This window comes from Nicotiana tomentosiformis, chromosome 8, assembly GCF_000390325.3.
Source record: "Nicotiana tomentosiformis chromosome 8, ASM39032v3, whole genome shotgun sequence".
Classification (NCBI taxonomy): domain Eukaryota; kingdom Viridiplantae; phylum Streptophyta; class Magnoliopsida; order Solanales; family Solanaceae; genus Nicotiana; species Nicotiana tomentosiformis.
The window spans coordinates 114,499,765-114,518,318 of NC_090819.1; the positions used below are offsets into that span (position 1 = coordinate 114,499,765).

The 18,554-nt window shown below is 39.2% G+C and overlaps 1 long non-coding RNA gene across 1 annotated transcript; it reads left to right on the top strand.

Annotated features, from left to right (window-relative positions):
- The first annotated feature begins 262 nt into the window (after positions 1-262).
- Positions 263-894, top strand: LOC138896946 (uncharacterized). The gene is made up of 3 exons (XR_011410577.1): positions 263-398; positions 621-689; positions 766-894. It is a non-coding gene; the product is annotated as an uncharacterized lncRNA (long non-coding RNA).
- Positions 895-18,554: the final 17,660 nt, after the last annotated feature.

Sequence of the window (18,554 nt, forward strand, 5' to 3'; positions counted from 1 at the left end):
TTATTATCCTAGGAGAAAATTCATCAGTAGGTTTTAATCTTAGGAGAAAGATTCATCAGACTAAGATTTTGATCCTAGGAGAGAATTCATCAGACTAGGTCTCTTTTCTCTTTTTTTTTTGGTATCTTAGGAGAAAGATTCATCAGACTAAGATTTCTATCCTAGGAAAAAGTTCATTAGACTAGGTTTTCGATCTTAGGAGAAAGATTCATCAGACTAAGATATTGATCCTAGGAGAAAATTCATCAGACTAGGTCTCTTTTTATTATCTTAGGAGAAAGATTCATCAGACTAAGATTTCGATCCTAGGAGAAAATTCATCAGACTAGGTTTTCTATCTTAGGAGAAAGATTCATCAAACTAAGATTTTGATCCTAGGAGAAAGTTCATCAGACTAGGTCTTTTTTTTTTGGTATCTTAGGAGAAAGATTCATCAGACTAAGATTTCTATCCTAGGAGAAAGTTCATCCGACTAGGTCTTCAATCTTAGGAGAAAGATTTATCAGACTAAGATTTCAATCCTAGGAGAAAATTCATCAGACTAGGTCTCTTTTTTATTATCTTAGGAGAAAGATTTATCAGACTAAGATTTTGATCCTAGGAGAAGTTCATCAGACTAGGTCTTCTATCTTAGGAGAAAGATTCATCAGACTAAGATTTCGATCCTAGGAGAAAGTTCATCAGACTAGGTCTCTTTTTTTGTATCTTAGGAGAAAGATTCATCAAACTAAGATTTCTATTCTACGAGAAAATTCATCAGACTAGGTCTTCTATCTTAGGAGAAAGATTCATCAGACTAAGATTTCGATCCTAGGAGAAAATTCATCAGACTAGGTCTATTTTTTTGTATCTTAGGAGAAAGATTCATCAAACTAAGATTTCTATCCTACGAGAAAATTCATCAGACTAGGTCTTCTATCTTAGGAGAAAGATTCATCAGACTAAGATTTCGATCCTAGGAGAAAATTCATCAGACTAGGTCTTTTTTGTTATCTTAGGAGAAAGATTCATCAGACTAAGATTTTTATCCTAGGAGAAAATTCATCAGACTAGTTTTTCTATCTTAGGAGAAAAATTCATCAGACTAAGATTTCTATCTTGAGAGAAAAATTCATCATTTTTATTGAGAGAAAATCCATCAGACTAGGACTTTTTTTATCCTAGGAGGAAAAATGTGAAGAGCAATGACAATATTTTATGCACACTAACAAGACAAATAAAGGCAAAGATTTGAGAAACATCCCTTTGTCGGCTCTTCTCTTCTCTTTTTTTTTCTTTTGAACCACTTTCCTTGCACTGCTTTGTTCCTGTTTCAAACAAAGGAAATTTTATCAGTTTTAAAAGTGGTGGTCGGTTTGTGGACTTGAGTCTTGGGCAGCTTGGCTTTTGCTCAATCAGCTTGAGTCGGTTTCAAGAGACTTTTTGCTTTACATCAACCCTAATCGTTTCACACCCAGTACCATTTGTATTTGTGGCTCAATCAGCCTTATCCCAACTGGAGATCTTTGCTTAGGTGACCTTTTTATGTCTTGAATGTCTTTCTGCTTTTTGAGCAATTTGTCTGTCAGAGAGAATCACAACTGGTAAGTGTCTTTTGCATGATGTGCACACTTCATAGTTCTTGTTCAGTACTACAGAGAGCCCGAGCCCCTGATTAACCTCAAGGTTATCTTTGCTTGCTTTAGCCAAGTAGGCTGACAAAGGTATTTTGGAGGGAAGCCTTTGCATGAATCCTCAAGGCATGTTGACTGTAACACCTGACTGTGCTTGCCAAATTTACTTTGTGCAACTAAAAATCTGGTAGCAGATTTTGAAATCTTTTCTTGTTTGTTTTGACAAGGACTGACTCAAAGTGAAGGGACAAAATGGTGCGAAGAAATGGTATTAACAAGAAATGCCTCTGTCGAGAAGGACATAAGTTTTTTTAATAGCTAGCCTTAATGAATCATGACATGCATTTTGGACTTAATGACCGATCCATCAAACTAATCCAATCATTCCTTTTACTATTCTTATAAACTTTGAAGTCGGGCTTGTTCGTGCCAATCCTTTGCATCAGCTTCATGACTCACTTTCGACTAGTGGTGCCCCGAGGGATTTTCACCAACAAGCCTCTCTCATTTATTTATCTCTTCTTACCGTCACCTTACAGTGCCCGTGAGGGTTTTCACTAGTAAGACTCTCTCTTTTTCTTTTTTTTTCTTTTTCTTTTTTTGTGAGCAACTTGACATCGTTCTATGTCATGTGACATCTGCTGCTCTTTGCATGCGTCTCTTGGCATTCTTGAAGGCATATCGGGAGGTCTTTATTTGGAAGGTTTTTGGATAGGGTTGGAAAGATGGGTCGGCGTAGTGGCTCTAAGTAGACTCAATATGATGGGTTAAACACTTTACAACTCTTGGAATCGATTCTTTCAAAAGTGAAATAAAATTTTTGCCCCAGTTTCTAATAATAGGGATTTTTGTATTTTTTTTTTGAATTCTTATTTGGTTGGACCGAACCGTGTAAGGCTGCCTACGTATCTCTTTTTTAAAGAAATCAGGTCTAACGTAGTTCAGACATCTGACCTAACTATTTTTTTTCATCTTTTTTTTTTCTTTTCTTTTCTCTTTTTTTTTTCAAAAAAAGTTGCCCCGGTATTTTATTTTCTGGGGGCATGGACCTTTGACTGTTACTTTCTTATTCTTTTTTTTTTCACTTGAACTTTCTAAGAGTCTCCCCAATTTATACTCTTGGGACATGGACTTTTCTTTTTATTTTTCTGTCATTTCATCATTTGTTTTTACTTTTGACTCTAAACTTGATTCCAAAAGAGGGTGGTCAAAGAAAATAACGCAGGCTCAAAAGGGGTAACAAAGGGTATAAAGTGTTTGGGTAGCAGAAAAATGGCCTCCTAGCCTCGAGAATGCCAAACATGGTTTTCTTTCGCGACACAACATTGATGAACATGTCTGTCTTCTTGGTGTGTCGTGGTCGGAAGACACTTTTCACCCATTAATGTCAAACTTACCAATAAACTTCAATTGATTCTTCCTCAAACCCGATCTTCACAATGATTTAAAGGTAAAGATCATTAACCTCCGCGGGTCATTTTATTTGAGCTAATTCCAAAGTGTTTCAACTCTTTATTCATCCTCAAAAATTCCTTTTTCTCATTTATCCAATTCAAGCTTAAATCAGTTTTCTAAGATCTGGCCAAAAATTTCGCATGCATGTCATATCACTAAAACTAGCGGGAAAAGAACTAAGCATGGAATGACACAAAAGGACAAACTGTATTTCATTGAGTAAACAACAAGACAAACAACCTAAAATCCGAGTTACAACCCTAAAATAACCCGGCTAATCAAAATAGCAACAAAACGGACAGACAAGACTCACACAAACAAAATAGAGGGATAGAAGGGTTTGACTCAATAAAATAAATAAAGTCTGGATCACACCCTGGAATAACCCAGATAATAGAAAAAACATCAAAACAAGCTACCAAGATTCCTTCATAGTGAGGAGGGAATGACTTTTCAATTGCTAAGCTTGACATTTAGCCACAAATTTGCTCATTAGAATCACCATGGCCTTCTCCAATTTCAGCCGGCAAGTTCCCGAGAGGATTCTCATACTCCATGTCACCATACATCATCCCCATAAAGTGTGCATCATCATGTGCATCTAAAGGATTCTGCATGATATTCTGGGTGTCATTATCTTGGATCACAATCAGTTTTTCCTGGATCATCCTTTCTATTTCTCTTTTCAAATCCCGACAACTTTCAACATTGTGCCCCTGGGCATTGGAATGGTATTCACACCTTTTAGAAGGGTCAAAGCTTCTTGCACGTGGGTCCACATGATTTGGAGGAATAGGTGCAATCATGTCATAATGCTTTAATTTCTCAAACACACTTGCATAGGACTCTCCTATTGGTGTAAAATTATCTTTCAACCTTTGTTCCCCTCTATACCCTTGGCTTGGATGTGTGTTATAGGGCTCTTGAAAATTTTGTGGAGGCTGGTGGAGATTTTGCGGTGCTGGTGCTCGCCTTCTGGGGTGTCTTGGTGGCTGGACAACATACTGAAGTGGAGCAATAGAGTATTGTGGGTTATGAGATGGATAGTAGTGCTCAGAGGAATTATCGGAAACCTGATGAGGCTGATCATATCTTCGAGATCTTCTCCTAGGACCTCTTCTCGACCTTATTATCATCATGGTTTTTTCATCATTCTCATTCGTGTCACTAAAATTATCAGATTCAATCTGGACAGCCTGAGTTGCAGCTTTGAGAACTGCTTGACTTATAATTTTGCCCGTCTTAAGGCCATTCTCAACCATTTCCCCAATTTTGATTGCTTCCGAGAAGGATTTGCCTACAGCGGACATCATGTTTTGAAAATAATCTGGCTCTTGAGCCTGAAGGAAGACAATGATTAGCTCGTGGTCATCCATGAGTGGCTTAACTCTAGCCGCTTGCTCTCTCCATTTAATGGCATATTCCCTGAAACTTTCAGTTGGTTTCTTCTTCAGGTTTGAAAGGGAATTGCGATCTGGGGCGATATCGATGTTGTATTGGAACTGTTTGACAAAGGCCTGGGCCACGTCATCCCAGACATACCAGTGAGAGGTTTCTTGATCCATAAACCATTTAGATGCTACCCCTGTCAGGCTTTCCCCGAAATAAGCCATTACTAGTTCTTCTTTTCCCTCCACACCTCTTAGCTGATTGCAATACCTTTTCAGGTGGGCTATGGGGTCTCCATGTCCATCATACATTTCAAATTTGGGAGTCTTGAAACCAAGTGGCAAACGAATATTGGGGAACATACATAGATCCTTGAAGGCAATACTCTTCTCACCTGCCGACCCTTGTATGTTTTTCAACTTTTGTTCTAAGCTTTTCACTCTTTGGGTCATTTCTTCTTATGCTATCTTTCGGGTAGGCTTCTCAATCTTTGAAGGAAGATCAAATATGTACGAGTGGTACTCAGGAGAATGGTATTGTTCTTGCTGGGTAGCAAATTGTGACTCATGACTTTTCTTTTGTACCACTGTTGGCTGTGGGATAGTGAAAACGGGCATAACAGCAGTGATTGTCTGATTGGTTGTCAATGGCACACTTTGGGAGCGCGCAACAGAAGTTCCAACTGTAGTCGTACAGTTGGGATAAAGACTGAACCCAAATGGATAGAATCGATCAGACAATGAGACATGAGTGGTAGTAGTCGAGATGGGTGTGAATTTTGGGAAAACATAAGAAAGGCGTGGTCCTTGACCATTGGCCGATGCTTGACACATTTCAGTCATTTGCTGTTTCAGTATTCTATTTTCCTCAACCATAGTAGACTCTTGTTGAACCCTCTGACCCTGAGTCTCTTGACCACTCGTAACAACTTCAATATCAGTTGTCAATGACATTTTTCCTTTGGATCTTGTGTTGATAGCTTACCACAAACCGACCACCTCAAACTTTCTTCTATGATTCAAAACAAGAGACACGTTAGAATGGACTCAGTCGGTCCTTATTATCATCATCATTTTTTATTTTATTTTTTATTTTTTCATTTTCATTTCATTTCATTTTTTATTTTTTTTTGGTCGATCGAACCTGATGTGGATTGCCTACGTATCATGTGGGAACATGAATCAGATCGTGCATAGTTTAAGAAGATCAGAAATAAAGTAAATAAACTAACTCTTTTTGAATTTTAATTTTTTTTTTAAAATTTTCGAAAGAAAGACTTATAAATTGCAGAAAGAAAATATTTTTGGAATTTGATTTTTTTTTTTCTAATTTTTTCCGAAAGGACTTCTATATAAGAAAGAAAAATATTTTTTGGCTTTTCATGTTTTGTTTTCTTTTTTGGATTTTTGGGAGAAAAACTTTCTAAAAAAATGTAGAATTTTTTTTTTTGGATTTTGATTTCATTTGTTTTCTTTTTCTAATAAAAGACTCCTACAAATCAAATATTTTTTTGGTTTAAAAATTTTCCTATTTTGTATATTTTTTTGGGATTTTCTAAAAAAAAGACTCCTAAAGAAGGAATTAAAGGAAAATATTTTTGGATTTTTTTAAAAATGGGGGTCGGAACCGATTAGGTTTACCTACGTATCTCACATCCGGTGAGAATCAGACCTGCGTAGTTCTGCCAGTTTTGACGAAACTGAGGAAACATGATTTTTTGAAAATATTGGCTTATTTTCTTTTCTTTTTTTTCTTCAAAATTTTGGCAAAGTTTCAGATTTCAAACACCTACCTCTCACTCTTTTTTTCATTTTTTTTATTTTCTTTCCCTATTGTAGAAGCCAGTCAACATGCAACCCGAAGCAAATGAATACACAAGTAGCACGTAATGCATCAGGATGGTCTTTTAATTTGGGTACATCTGTTCTGGACGGACCCAACCCATGTGTTGAGTCCCAAAGTCAAATGCACGTGATGCAAACAAGCGTTCCTACTAGGGATCCGGCATGAGGCTATGTTATTCTAAGTTTAAATCCTGGGTGTATTGTTCTAGACCTGGCTTACCTGAGCAGACAACTCGAGCCGGGGGGAGGGGCAGCGTACCGGAAATACAGAAGCTTCACCGGCTTTGGAACTTGTCCGAACCTCGTTCTAAAATTAGGATATGACTCTAACAGAAAAGAAGCCACGCGAAGCGCACGCTTCCCAGAAGATTTAGAAGACTCAGAGAGAAAAAGGGTTTTGTAGCAGTTTATATACAATTCACACAATATCAAAGCAGTAAAAAAAAGTGACATTTAGCACATTAAGGTCAAACACGTAAAAATCAGACAATCATGAAAGCCAATCATAACAGCTATTCTAAGCTCGAATTCTGAATCCTGAACCAGAGATTTTAGGTTCTTGTCCCCAGTAGAGTCGCTAGAGCTGTCACACCTCCTTTTTTTCGAAGGGGAGTTTTTCCAATTTAAGTGACATTAATCAAAATGGGATTATTTATTTATCAGAGTCGCCACTTGAAATAATTTATGGTGTCCCAAGTCACCGATTTATTTTAAATTCCAAATCGAGGAAATTTGACTCTATTTATGGTCTGCGAACACGGGAGATCGGGTAAGAAATTCTGTTAACCCGAGAGAAGGTGTGAGGCACTCCCGAGTTCCGTGGTTTTAGCACGGTCGCTTAACTAGTAATAATTAGCCTAATTATCTGATTTATACATATTTGAAATCTTTTGTGCATTATCGCTTTTATATCGCTTTTAATATTTATGGAATTTATTTCTGGAACAAGTCACGATGTCGTACACTTGTCATTTTGATACACATTGCAAACTGCACCACATGAAATGTACCCGCAATTTACGACATATTTATTTTTATTATTATTATTTGAAGTTGAGGTCGAGTCACGTGAAACGCACACTCGAATTGGGGTTATGTATCGTGACCATGTCACGAAAAACATACCTATGACCACGATAATTTATTAAACGCACCTAAAGCAAGCTAAGATGTTCTCGAGTTGTTCATTTCCTAAACTAATTTGAGATTCAAATATGAGGATCATGAGTTATGGAAATTTGTTGGGGGAGAGGTGACCTCGATCATAGACAAAGAATTCATGAGATCAATTATACAACTAAGTTGTTAGAAATATTTACAACATAATGAATTGCTAATAGTCTACCTCTTAGGACTGTTTTTCCAATTACTAGACTAGTGGTGAATTAAATGAAGGGATTAATGAGTTGAGGAATAACTGAAGCAGCAACAAGATTATGGAGTTATCAAGCAATTACTTATTATATAATAGGGCCAGATTATAACTCTTATTGTATTGGGTTGTATAAGAATAAATCATTCGGCCTATCATATTGTCCATTTTAGTTTTTGAGAACTAACTTCTACAGTCCATTATTTATCAGTTTAAATCAACAGAAGCCCACAACTCTTTGTGCTTTCATAGTTATCTTCCCAGCATGTTATTTCACAAATCAAGGCCAAACAATAATGGAAACTAATTCATCTAAATCACCGTCACAGACCCAAAGCAACTCAAACAAATTATTTCAAGGAAATTGATTAATCAATCAAGATAAAAAAAATAAAAGACGTGCTGACATAGAACAAATGACAAAACGGCAAGCATTATAAGAACAAAATAAAGTCACAGATAAAGAAGCGGACCTTAGATATATTTTGCCAAATAAAATCTGAAAATGCTTAACACCGAAAATCTTAGACAGCGAAAACCTCGACGGAACCACGAATCTATCCGGAAACCTCGGCCTACGACCTTCGACGACCTCGAAACTCGCCGGAAAACTCGAATCAAATGAACCCAACTTGAAATTGTGTAACGTGCGAGAAGGAGGATGGGAAAATGAACACACTATTTTTGTTTCGAGGTAATGAGATTTTATAGCTTTTCCCTTCAATTATTCGCTCTGTTTTTGTAACTTCCCCCCATTCCTACCCGTTGTTGCTTTCCAATTCTCTTTCCCCTTCCTTTGTTCCCTTAATCTCCCCTCCGTTTTTTTTTTCACTCTTTGCCTTCTTTTTTGTGCAGGTTGCGGCTGCTTCTCTTCTGTTTTGGAATTAGGAGAATAGTTGGGTTTTATTTGGGTGGGGAATTAACATTGGCCCTTGGATGAAAGTAGATCAGTGGCTATGATTAAGGGAAGGGTTTGATGGGTGAGAAAAGGATTTGGGCTAAAAGGGATTGGAAAGAATGGGCTTTTGTCTTGCTGGGCCACTAGAATCCGAAAATGAGCTCCCATTTGACCCAAATTCAATTCTTTCTCATTGAATAAAAATAAAAATAAAAATACTATCAAAATATACTAATTAATCTTAGTTAATAAGAATACATTATTAAAGTGAACTACATATTAAAATGAAAATATTTTTGGTTTTTTTAAATGTTATAAATATTATAAAATACTAATAAGCTAAAAAAATGTTATAAAACTATTTTTGTGTTTTCAAACTTATATTTTAAAATTAAAACTAAAAGTTGACTGAAATCCTATAAAAAATAAAAATAAACAAATATTTTTGAAATACTACTTTTAAAACTTGCGCGGGTCAAAAATTACGTGCTTACAGGTTAACAATTTTAGAAAGAGCTCCTCAATGAGCTCAAGGTGACAGACCTCAAGGAGATGGACTCTTGTCCCTCCAGGTCAGTAATTGAGATAGAGCATGCCTCAAGCTATGCAAGCTCCTTCCCCTAAATGAGAGTTGCCTAATTTTGAGGGTCATGAGCCTAAGGCATGGATCCGTAAATGTGAAAGGTGTTTCAATTTGTATAAGACCTCGGACAACTAAAAGGTTAAAACTGCTACACTCTATCTAAATGGACTAGCTGACACTTGGTACCACTCATTAGTGTTGAGCTGAGATGAAGTGAGCTGGGCTAAATTCAAAGAGGAGCTACTTATTCGATTTGGAGAAGAATTAATGGAGGACATAGTTGAAAAATTTAATAAGTTGAGTCAAGTAGGCTTTGTTGATGACATCCTAAGCAAGTTTGAGGACTCGAAATCCCAAATGTTGGTAAGGATTCCTCTCTTGTTTGAGTCACACTTCACATCCAGTTTTACAGATGCCTTAAACTAAGAAATCGGATTTGGTGTGAAATTGTTCAAGCATACAACTCTGAGATTTGCTGTGGAACAAGCTAGGATGCAGGAGAAAGCTATAAAAGTTGCTTAGAAGAAGAACAAGGGCATCACAAAGCCCTCTTTTGTATATGGAAATTCTGTTAACATGGGGGCTCCTATTGGAACCACAGTCAAACCAAACTTCTTCAGGCTTAGCCCTGAGGTTTATGAGTACAGGAAGAGCAATAACTTGCGTTTTAGGTGTGGTGAAAAGTATGCACCAGACCATCAATGCAAGAAGAAGCAACTGAACTGCATGATGGGAGAAGTAGAGCTACTTCATGAATGTTCTGAGTTAGTAAAGGATCAGTGTCACGACCCCAAATTTCCTCCGTAGGATGTCGTGATGGCACTTAGTCTCTAAGACTAGGTAAACCTATCAATGCGGAATAACAATAGAAATCTGAAATAAATAAATCTGCAAATTCACATAATTACAACTCCCAAAATCCGGCAGAAATAAGTCACAAGCTTCTAAGGATTTATCCTCAATATCTCTATACATTAGGGTTTAAAGAAAATAAGGAAGCAACATAATAAGGATAGAAGGGGACTCCGGAGTTTGCGAACGCTGACAGATATACCTCGAAGTCTCCTCGTATGGCTAATTCACTAATGTCTGGTCTGATAAGATGTACCTGGATCTGCACAAAAAGATGTGCAGAAGCGTAGTATGAGTACACCACAACAGTACCTAGTAAGTGCCAAGCCTAACCTCGGTAGAGTAGTGACGATGTCAGGTTAGGCCCTACTGGAATAATAAGAGTCAGGGAGAAAAGTTTAACAATATAATAACAATAATGACAATGAGGATAAATCAAGTAAGTAGTATGTCACAATTTAACTACACAGAATAAGGGCAATTAACTCTAAGGAAAACACCAAAAATGACCAAAGGCAATGCAGCCATAAAGAAATATCAACAATGGCACTCCCGAAGTACCGCCTCGTATTCCCAAGTCATAAATAAATTCATAATATCTCATTTTTCTTATATCACCGCGGGAGCCTTCACATTTAATTTAAAAAAATATTTTTTCCGAAATAGCATCCCGCGTTTTAGCCACCCTTATCACACCGCATGACATCTAGTAGTTCCCCTACTAGCCACGCTTATCAAGCCACCCTTATCTCACCGCATGCGTTTCAACACTCAGACCTTATACCGCTGCATGAGTATCAACATCACAATATATCACAATTTGCACCTCTAGTGTCCAAATATTTCAACTTACCAAAATAAATCAACAACAATATTTTTTCACAATAAAGAGCTTACGACTCATGCTAAAATAAATCAACAACAATAATATTTTTTCACAAATAAGAGCTCACAGCTCATGCCAAAATAAATCAAAAATAATCATATTTTTCCACAATAAAGAGCTCACGGCTCAATCACAATGAGTACAAAAAATCTCACAAAATATTCAGCAAAAATAATATTTTACAAATTTAACACCTTGTCTAAATATCAAAATTTTAAATGTAAAATACTTCATTTTTAATAATATTTAAATTTAAGAAAATTTATCCTTCAAATAATGCACAGAACAAAAGAAACAGAGTTTCAAAAACAGGTAACACACTTAGCAGGAACAGGTGAGGCAAATTTAAGATACGAAAATATATTAAGGATGCTGAATATAACAGAATAAAATAATTTAATTAATATGCAACAGTGCTCTACACAATTTAAAGACATAATCTTCCACATTTAGCCCGTGTACACACTCGTCACCTCGTGTACACGACTTTCAACACATCAACATTTTTATATTAATAACAATCCTAAGGGAAATTTCTCCCACACAAGGTTAGACAAGTCACTTATCTCAAACCACACTCAATCAGTCAAGTAGTATGCCTTTTCCTCGATTTTCCGACTCCGATCGACTCGAATATAATCATAATTAATTCAATTCAATCAATACAAATTATAGGAATAAATTCCATAGGAAAATACAAATTGTTTAACAAAATCCAAAATTTAACTCAAAAATCGTTCGTGGGACTCACGTCTTGGAATCCGATGAAACTCATAAAATCTGACATCCCATTCAATTACGAGTCCAACCATACTAGTTTCACTCAAATCCGATTCCGAATCGACACCAAAATCTCAAAAAAAAAAATCATTTTATGAGATTTCTAAATTTTACCCAAATTTTCATCTCAAAATACTAATTAAATGATGAAAACAATGATATATTTATGTATATTGACCAAATCCGAGTTAGAATCACTTGTCCCAATGTTTTTCCTTGAAAATTTCTCAAAAATTGTCTCTCCCGAAGCTCCAATTTGTCAAAATAAAAAATGGGATGAAGCCCCCGTTTTATAACTTGACGTCTCTGTCGAGGCGCTGCCCTCGATTTCCTGACCTTAACTTCCTGAACTCGATTTCCTGACTTTGATTTCCTAAACTCGATTTCCTGACTTCGATTTCCTGACTTCGATTTCCTAACCTCGATTTCCTGACTTCGATTTCTTGACCTCGATTTTCTGACTATGATTTCTCACTTCGATTTCCTAACCTCGATTTACTGACCTCAATTTCCTGACTTCGATTTCCTAACCTCGATTTCCTGACCTTGATTTTGACCTCGATTTTGACAGATGAAGGAAACCAGATCAGCCAAAAACCAGCAAACTCAACTTGAGCAGTCCCCCAACTTCAATTCTTGATCCGTTAACCATCTGAAACTCACCTGAGGCCCTCGGGACCTCAACCAAATACACCAACAAATCCTAAAACATCATACGAACTAAGTTGAAACCTCAAATCCCATAAAACAACGCTAAAACCATGAATCATACCCCAATTCAAGCTTAAGGAGCTTAAGAATTTCCAACTTCTACATTCGATGCCGAAATCTATCAAATCAATTCCGATTGACCTCAAATTTAGCACACAAGTCATAAATGACATAACGGATCTATGAAAATTTTCAGAACTGGATTCCGACCCCAATATCAAAAAGTCAACTCCCCGGTCAAACTTCCCAAAAATTCAACTTTCGCCATTTCAAGCCAAATTTCACTACGGACTTCAAAACAAAAATTTCGGACATGATCCTAAGTACAAAATTACCATACAGAGCTATTGAAATTATCAAAACTCCATTCTGGGGTCGTTTACACATAAGTCGACATCCGGTCACTATTTGAACTTAAGCTTTAAACCTTGGAACTAAGTATTCCAATTCATTCCAAAAACTCATCGGACCCGAACCAATTATCCCAGCAAGTCACACAACAAGTGTAAAGCACAAATTGAGCAGTAAATGGGAGAACAGGGTTGTAATACTCAAAACGACCGGACGGGTCGTTATATTCTCCCCCTCTTTAAATAAATGTTCATCCTCGAACAGGTTTAGAATTATACATGGAGTCTCAAATAGGTGTAGATATTTGCTCCGCATATCCCACTCAGTCTCCCAACTAGTTTCTCCGTCTGGCTGGCCTCTCCACTGCACTTTCACTGAAGCTATGTTCTTTGATCTTAGCTTTCTAACCTGTCTGTCCAAAATGGCCACTAGCTCTTCAACATAAGATAGATCCTTATCCAACTGGATTGAGCTGAAGTCTAACACATGAGATGGATCGCCGTGATACTTTCGGATCATGAAAACATAGAACACTGGATGAACTGCAGGGAGATTAGGTGGTAGTGCAAGTCTATAAGCCACATCTCCAATTCTTTCAAGAATCTAAAAAGGCCCAATATACCTAGGGCTCAACTTGCCCTTCTTCCCAAATCTAATAACACCCTTCATGGGAGAAACCCGGAGCAAGACCCGCTCACCAACCATGAATGCAACATCATGAACCTTCCGATCTGCATAACTCTTTTGTCTAGATTGGGTTGTACGAAGCCGATCCTGAGTTAATTTAACCTTTTCCAAAGCATCTTGAACTAGGTCCATACCCAATAGTCTAGCTTCGCCCCGCTCGAGCCAACCCACTGGAGACCGGCACCGTCTACCATACAAGGCCTCATACGGAGCCATCTCAATGCTCGATTGGTAGCTGTTGCTGTAAGCAAACTCCGCAAGTGGCAAGAACTGATCCCAAGAACTCCCAAAATCTATCACACAAGCACGAAACATATCCTCCGGTATCTGAATAGTGCGCTCGGACTGCTCGTCCGTCTGAGGGTGAAATGTTGTACTCAACTCTACCCGAGTACCCAACTCTCATTGTACGGCTCTCTAGAACCGTGATGTAAACTGCGTACCCCGGTCAGAGATGATAGATACCGGTATGCCATGAAGCCTAACAATCTCGCGAATGTAAACTTGAGCCAGCTGCTCCGAAGAGTAAGCAGTAACCACAAGAATGAAATGAGCTGACTTTGTCAATCTATCCACAATCACCCAAAATGAATCGAACTTCCTCTGAGTCCATGGGAGCCCAACAACGGAATCCATAGTGATCCGCTCCCATTTTCACTCTGGAATCTCTAACTTCTGAAGCAATCCACCTGGTCGTTGATGTTCATATTTCACATGCTGACAATTTAGGTACCGAGCTATATATTTCACTATGTCTTTCTTCATACGCCTCCACCAATAGTGTTGTCTCAAGTCCTGATACATCTTCGCGGCACCTGGATGAATGGAGTACCGCGAACTGTGAGCCTCCTGGAGAATCAACTCACACCAACCATCTTCAGTAGGCACACATAACCTGCCCTACATCCATAATACACCGTCATCTCCAATAGTGACTTCCTTGGCATCACCGTGCTGAACTGTGTCCTTAAGGATAAGCATATGGGGGTCATCATACTGACGCTCCCTGATACGATCATACAGAGAAGACTGAGAAACCACACAAGCCAAAACTCGGTTCGGCTCGAAAACATCCAATCTAACAAACTGGTTGGTTAAGGCCTGAACATCCAAGTCTAAAGGCCTCTATGCTACCGGTAGATATGCTAAGTTGCCCAAACTCTACGCCTTACGACTCAAGGCATCTACCACTACATTGGCCTTTATGGGATAGTAGAGAATGGTGATATCATAATCCTTAAGCATCTGCTGCCGCAAATTAAGATTCCTCTATTTAAACAGATGTTGTAGACTCCGATGATCGGTATAAACCTCACAATGGACACCGTACAAATAATGCCGCCAAATTTTCAAGGCATGAACAATAGCTGCTAACTCAAGGTCGTGGACTGGATAATTCTTCTCATGTACCTTTAACTGTCTAGATGCATAGGCAATCACCCTACTGTCTTGCATCAATACTACGCCGAGACCAATACGCGACGCATCACAATACACAGTATAAGACCCTGAACCTGTAGGCAATACCAATACTGGGACTGTAGTCAAAGCTTTCTTGAGATTTTGAAAGCTCTCCTCATATTCCTCGGTCCACCTGAACGGAGCACCCTTCTAGGTTAATTTAGTCATAGGTGCAGCAATAGAAGAGAAACCCTCTACAAATCGGCTATAATACACTGCCAAACCAAAAATACTCTGGATCTCAGTAGCTGATGACGGTCTGGGCCAACTCTGCACTGCTTTAATTTTCTTCGGGTCTATTTGGATCCCCTTGTTTGTTACCACATGACCCAAAAATCCTATTGAACCAAGCCAGAATTCACACTTTGAAAATTTTGCATACAACTTCTTTTCTCTCAAAGTCTGAAGCATAGTCCTCAGGTATTGTTCACGATCCTCCCGATTTCGGGAATATACCAGAATGTCGTCAATAAATACAATGATGAAAGAATCAAGATAAGGCTGAAATACACTATTCATTAAGTGCATAAATATTGCTGGGGTGTTGGTCTGCCTAAAAGACATCACCGAAAACTCGTAATGACCATATCGAGTCCTGAAAGCAGTCTTCGGGATATCTGGTTCCCGAATCTTCAATTGATGATAGATTGAACGCAAGTCGATCTTATAGAACACTCTAGCACCCTGAAGCTGATCAAATATGTCATCAATACATGGCAATGGATACATGTTCTTCACTGTAACCTTGTTCAATTGGCGGTAATTGATACACATCCGCATAGAACCATCTTTCTTTTTCACAAATAAGATAGGAGCACCCTAAGGTGATACACTAGGCTGAATGAATCCCTTTTTAAGTAACTCTTGTAACTGCTCTTTTAATTATTTTAATTCTGCTGGGGCCATACGATATGGTGGAATAGAAATGGATTGGGTGCCCGGTAGCAGATCAACGCCAAAATCAATATCCCTATCGGGTGGCATACCCGGAAGATCTGCAGGAAATAAATCAGGAAAATCCCTTACTATAGGAACTGACTCCACGGTAGGAGTATCAACACTAACATCTCTCACATAGGCCAGATACGTATCATACCCTTTCTCAACTATTCGTTGAGCCTTAAGAAATGAAACAACTCTGCTAGGAATATAATCCCGAGTACCTCTCCACTATAGCCGCGGTAGACCTGGCATAGCAGCGTCACCGTCTTGGCGTAACAATCAAGGATAGCGTGATAGGGCGACAACCAGTCCATGCCCAAAATAATATCGAAATCCACCATACTAAGCAATAATAAATCAGCTCTGGTCTCAAAGCCACTGATAATAATTAAACACGACCGATACACGCGGTCCATAATAATAGATTCACATACGAGTGTAGATACATAAACAGAAGAACTCAAAGAATCAGAGGATACACCCAAATACGGGGCAAAATAAGATGACACATAAGAATAAGTGAAGCCTGGATCAAATAAGATTGATGAATCTCTATGACAGACAAGAATAATACCTGTGATAACAGAATCAGATGAAACGACCTCTGCCCTAACAGGAAGGGCATAATATCTGGCCCGGCCTCCCCCTCTAGGGCGACCTCTACCTGTCCGACCTCCACCTCTAGCTGGCTGTGCAGGTGGAGTAGCAACTGGTGTAGTGATCATGGCCTGAGAAGCCTGAGGGCCCTGTGGAATGGGTGGGGCCTGAGAAATCTGTGTAGGTGCACCCCTACTACCTACTAAGTCTGGGGTAATTCCTTATTATATGACGAGTGTCACCACACTCAAAATAAGCCCTCGGAGGACGTGGCTGTTGAGACCGGCTCGGGCCTGGTCGACTGGACTACCGGCTGAAAGCACCCCGTACAGGAGGTACAGTAGACACTGGCAGTGCATAATATGGAACCTGGGGTCTGGGAGTAGCCAAAATACCGCTGGAAGCTGGAAGTGCTGAATGAATAGGATGACTCACATAGCCTCTACCATGACGGGCTGCAGTTGGGTTATATGTGCCAGAATCCCTAGGTCTCTTAGCTTCCCTCTCTTCTCTCTCCCGAGTCCGCATACCCTCCAATCTCCTAGCAATTGACACCGCCTATTGGTATGTGATGTCCATCTCTAGTTCTCGGGCCATACTGAATCTGATACTAGGGTGGATCATCTCAATAAATCGGTGAACCCGCTCTCGAAGCAACCAAGGCTGGTGCATGCCTAGCCAAATCACTGAATCAGACCGCATACGAGCCATGTAACTCTAAGACTTTGAGGAACATACTCCCTCAAGAACATATCTAAAAATTGAGTCCAAGTGAGTGAAGCTGCCTCAGCCGGACTATCCAACTCATATGGCCGCCACCACTAGTAAGTCGCTCCTCTAAGCTGGAATGCCATGAAAGAAACTCCACTGGAATCCATAATATCCATAGTACGGAGGATACGGTGACGTTTCTCAAGAAAACATTGAGCATCCTCTGAAGCTAAACTGCTGAAAGTGGGAGGGTGGTACTTCTTGTACCTCTCGAGCCTGAGTTGCTCCCCCTCTGAAATTGTTTCCCTACCCTCGGGCCTAACTGGGATAACTGGTTGCACTGGTATAACCTCTGGAGCATGGTCAACTTGGGCCCGTGGCTCTGGGGTATGGGCGGCGGGAGTCTGTGCTCCTCCCCCGGCCTGATATGTGGCAGGAGCAAGTGGAATCAATCCTGCCTGAGCTAGAGTGCCAAACATGCTCAAAAATCGAGCAAGAGTCTCATGAAGTTCATGAGTAGTAACAGGCGTCTCAGGTGCCTGTTCTCCAACTGGAGCTACTGGTGGTTCCTCTGCAGCAACCGGTGTGGGTGCTCGGGCTGCACCACGTGGTCTTCTTCGGCCTCTACCCCTGTCCCGGCCTCTTGAGGCTCCAATAGGGGGCGCGGGTGTCTGATCATCGGATCCAGTTGTGCGTGTCCTCACCATCTGTGAGAGAATATAAAGACAATGGTTTAGAACATCAAAGTCAACAAATATGCACGATAAGGAATCAAAGAAGTGAACATTTTTCTAACAGTTACATAGCCTCCCGAAGATAAGTACAGATGTCTCTGTACCAATCCGCAAGACTCTACTAAATCTGCTTGTGACTCAAAACACCTATGAACATAGAGCTCTGATACCAAGTTGTCACGATCCCAAATTCCTTCTGTAGGATGTCGTGATGGCACCTAGTCTCTAAGACTAGGTAAGTCTATCAATTCGGAATAACAATAGAAATCTGAAATAAATAAATCTGCAAATTCACATAATTACAACTCCCAAAACCCGGTAGAAATAAGTCACAAGCTTCTAAGGATTTATCCTCGGTGGCTAATTCACTGATACCTGGTCTGATAAGATGTACATGGATCTACACAAAAAGATGTGCAGAAGCGTAGTATGAGTATACCACAACGGTACCCAGTAAGTGCCAAGCCTAACCTCGGCAGAATAGTGACGATGTCAGGTCAGGCCTTACTAGAATAATAAGAGACAGGGAGAAAAGTTTAATAATATAATAACAGTAATGACAATGGGGATAATTCAAGTAAGTAGTATGTCATAATTTAACTACACAGAATAAGGGCAATTAACACCTCGCGGAAGGAAGATAGAAATTTATAACTTTAAGGAAAATACCAAAAATGACCAAAGGCAA